A 4908-nucleotide genomic window follows, 5' to 3' on the forward strand; every position below is an offset into this window, starting at 1 on the left:
CTGAAGAAAATTCGTGTACATATGTCGGTTTTGCCTACGAGCAATTGGACGAATCTTTTAAAGCAAATAATTTATCACAGGCTGTTTAATTTATAATGGGCTGTTTTTGCTTACGCGTAAAAGCACATTTAGCGCATAAAGGTCTAAATGCTACTCTAAATGTACATTTATCCATACAAATGCTACTAAATGCAACTGCGTGTCTGCATTAAGAGTCTAAATGCTAAAAACAACCCTGTGCTCTTCAAAAATTTCCACGATTCGAATATGGTTTAATGAGAAAAAGTGGCAACATTGCTTTTTCACATATACAGTTGCTAGTTGCGTTTCAGTGTTCGCCGATCGCGATTTCATTTATTATTTTACATTATTTGGAAAAAGAAAAGTTGCGCAAATTCATCATCGATGTGATACTGATCGAAATCTTACTCAATTTGTGATCAACTCAGCTCGTTTTTTCCTATTTGATTGAGGAAATTTCAATTGACAGCACCGACAAATGAATATATACATACATACACAAACAAATTTTCGGTTATGGTTAAAACAATTCAAATTTTTGTATTGAATTTTTTGTTTAAAATTTCTTTTTTCCCTTTCATTAGGGTTTTTTGCACATTATTTTCCCTGTGCGAATTGATCGTGATAGGTACGGATCTGAATAAGCGACTGGAACACGGTTGTTGGCTAAAAGCATACGATTTCGAACTCGCGTAAATCTACATTTGCTAAATGCGATAGCATGAACACTCTTCAAAAAAATATGTTCGAAAGTGCTAAATGTTGCATTTTAAATGCAGCAAAAACGCTGCATAACACAGGCCAACAAAAATGTAAACAATTTTGGTGCGATAAATATTAAAGCTGTTTTTGTTAGATTTATTTTGTGGTGATTGCGAACCCGTAGATACAAAGTGGTCAAAGCCATTTTTGAGAAGCTTTAGCGAAAAAATCATAGGTTATAGAACCTTCCACTAAGGCTTGAAGGGCTTTCGCACGAGGGTTGCACGAAAAGAAATTGAAGGGCTAAAAATATCAAAATATAAAAAAATATCAAAACATTCGCCATAAAAAGGCGTTTGCATTGTTCAACTTTGCATTCTACTTTTGATGGAACGGCCTTTCAACTAATCGCTTTCAACAAAGTTGGTCGCCAGCCAACATTTAGAAGTTCAACTTTTTTGTCCGTCCGTCCGCCCGTCTGTGCACACGATAACACAAGTAAAAATTTAGATATCTTAACGAAACTTGGTATGTGTACTTCTTTTCGGCGTAGGACGGATGGTATTGAAAATGGAAGATACGAAATATGAAAACTATGATATTTTATTGTCTACTGAAGCTTTTTCACTCAAAATTGATATTTAAAATCATTTTTTAGCGAAAAATAAGAATCTATATATTATTCTGAAACTCGAAAAATTTTAAAATTTGTACATTGAGCAAAGCATTGCTAAATACATTTATTTCGATAGGCAGCGTCTCAGCGGGACATAAGAGAATGAAACATTTGTTCCATTTATTCGCTTTCGCTTCTGTTTTTGTTTTATATCGTTCAAAGCATTAGGTTCATTCCTTATCTCTTTGGACTAAAATCTGAAAAGTGTCAAAATGCCAGAGCGTAAGCAAAATGCGCTCACTAAAAGAGAATAACAGGAAAAGTAAAGGAACGCAAAAAACCAAATTTTTAGTCCAAAGAATGGCAACAACAAAACTAACGTCAAATAAGAATGGAAATGTATGTACAAAACACATTCACACAAGCACTAGCACAATAAACACTTTCTATATCATTTATTTTTTGCTTCCTTCCAATTTCAATTCACTTTTTTACTTTTTAGATTATTCTCACTTTTTGCGTATTCTTTAATTTCCGTTAATTTAAATTCAGTTGAGTTTGACACTTTTCAGGATTTTTCCAGAAAAAATTCTTCTGATTAAATTTGATTACTTCGGACTGATGAGAGTCACTCTCACTGAGTGCTGCTCTCTCATTTTTGCTGTCATTTCCGAGTTAAGGAACGCTTTTTGGACTAAGGGCCGGTTGTTTAATGTCTGGTTATCACTACTTGCCGGTTAAACATCATTATCGACGATTTCGACAGCATGCATATAACATGTGATCGATAAAGCAGTCGTTGTATCTAACCGGAGCTTCTACCTCCGATTTGTGCTAATCAGACATTGAACAACCGGCCCTTAATCTGACTACTTCGAACTTTTTCTGACTATTACTGGGAGATAAGGAACGCTCCTATTGCTACGTTGGTGTGCATGTAGGCAGCGGTACAGCGGAAGATCTGCAAAGAAAATGTTTCCTTTGACTCTGTACCAGGGTAGCCAAATCATTTTTGAGAATTCCCTGATTTCGACAACGAAATTCCCCGATTTTGCCTGAAATTTCGTAAAATTCCCCACCTATACTAGATATCTCCTTATTTACAAAAAAAAGCCTTCTGTATGGATTTTGATATATTGCCGGTCTTTCTGTTTTATTTAAAGTCAGTTAACAAATAAAGAACAAAACATGTGCATATAATGTTTACATACATACAGTGGTCGAAAACATTTTGGTCGCCCCAAATTTTTACATGTTTTCACAATTATTATTTTTTGTTTGTTCTTTATTTAAGTTACTTTACTACTTATAATAAAGTGCAATATTCAAGTGGCTAAAAATTTTCCTTCTAGAATTTTTTACCGCCAACTTTTTGAAAATATTCAATATTTGACTCTTTTTGAAAATTCGTGCGACTTTTGGCTCCTTTTCACTTTGAACGCGTTTAATATTTTTAAGCTTTTCCTGAAAGATGTTGAAAGTTTCATCGTCCTTAGTTTCTTTCTACATCGGTAATCCTTACCGTCTTAAAAATTGCACGTCTGACCATGGGCGTAGCCAGGTAGGGGCTGGGGGGTGCTCGAGCACCCCTAACTTTAAAATTTTCCTTATATATATATATAAAATAGAACCCTGAAATGCCAGCTTAATAGGGTCGAATAGGGGCTCGACCCCCTCCCCCCCCTAGACTTTGAAGTTTACCTTATATGTAGGTATACAATCTTCGATTATTACCGCAGCGACCACAAAAATGCAGTTGCCAATACAGCAACTCAGTTGCCAGCGTGCAGTTGCCATCTGTAAAAATATTTCAGCCAGTAGCCACCCAACTGAAGTTCGGTTGCCATAAGCCTAAGTCGGCTCAGCTCGATGTTCTGGTCACATACATAAGTACACATTTTCATGAGTCTATCTCTTCTTAATCTTGTACTTACAAATATTGGACCAAAGTTATAATACCATTTAATGCTCATGAAGGGTATAGTTTTCAGATTTCAAATCGGTGAAGTAGGTAACAAAATATAAATTTAAACATTTTCTTAACTTCTTCCCAGCGTATCTATTAAAAAGTCATTTTCAAAAATTGCATGCATTGCTATGCCATGTCATTCCATCTCAAACATACTGTTATAGCATGTCATTACTTCTTAGCTCAACTGTTGTTTGCTGTTGTGTTTCTGCAGCATATTTTTAATACTGTTTATTATTAGAAATGAAAAAATTAATTTCATTATTATTCTATTGTACGTAACATATACTACGTTTGTACGTAAGCTATTTGCAAATAAAAATAATTTGCAAATACCTAACTCACTGTTTATTCGATGGTGAAAAAATCTTTTTTAATATTGCCTGATTATAAAAAGGCAATAATATGACCATCGAAAAAGAAAAGTTAAAAATGGCAACGTCTTGATTATAAAAAGGCAACAAGACGACCATCGAAAAATAAAATAAACCTAATAATGGCGGCGTCTTGCGCTTATTTGCAAATGGTACCACTAATCAATACTTATTTGAGTGATTTAGTTATTTGCAAATAAAAAAATTAACTCAGCGTTTATACGGCAAAGTTTACCATTTTGCAAATAGTTATTTGCAAATAATACGTGCGTTAAACGTAGTAATATATATAAAAGAAAATCCAAGATCCCTTTGCCGAGATTTTCAAAATCTGGTTTTAGGTCAGTTAAAGTCGTTCGTAACAATTCGGTTAAATGTTGGATCGTCAATAGGTACGTTCTTTTAAAATCTCAAGTAAAAAATGTCCAACAGCGAGATTCCGGCGAAATGTCATCTGTTAACTCACAAGAGCAAAATATCCAAAATAGTTTGCGAACAGAAAACTTACAGAAACTTGCAAGTTAGACGAACATCTGATAGAAATTTTGTTTACATTCAAAAGTGTAAAATTGAAAACGTAAGAAAACCAGTTCCGAAGTCTTATCCTGACACAGTTCATTGTACATGTACATATTACAGAGACTCACAGTTATACGTTGTACCAAAAATTTAAATTATACGGCACGCAGCGGTTTTCAACAGCGGATATTTTAAATCTGGTACTTGTTGCCAGAATTCAAGCAATGGCAAAGCTGCATTTGCAAAGTTGCATTTCCAGTGCCTTATCTTCTTTTAACTCTTTGGATGCGAAAAGCAGAGAAATCTCGGTTTTAGTTATTTTTTTGACTTTGGGATATCATAAGTGTTTCCGTTTTGATCCAAATAGATCAAAATGATACGTTTTTCATCGAATTTTTAAAAGATACTTTTATTTTTAGCTTAGTATAAATTGTGATACATTTTTATTCACAAGTCGAGGGTAACTCTTCCCATCTTAAAACGTTTATGATCTTGTGGCCACACATTAAGTTTGTTTCCTTTCATTGAACATACCACCTTTAATCTGCATATGGTATCACTGTTAGCTACAGAAAACTATCCTGTTCCCGTATTCCAGGATTTAGTCCGAAATAGTCCGAATTCGTTTCCTTTCACACATTTTTCATATATTTTGCGAACAATTTCTCACTAAATCATGGAACGCGGGAACAGGCTAATATTGTCGT

The sequence above is a fragment of the Rhagoletis zephyria genome, unplaced genomic scaffold (assembly GCF_001687245.7).
Source record: "Rhagoletis zephyria isolate East Lansing unplaced genomic scaffold, Rhagoletis_zephyria_1.1 Rzeph_scaffold_02868, whole genome shotgun sequence".
Taxonomy (NCBI): Eukaryota; Metazoa; Arthropoda; class Insecta; order Diptera; family Tephritidae; genus Rhagoletis; species Rhagoletis zephyria.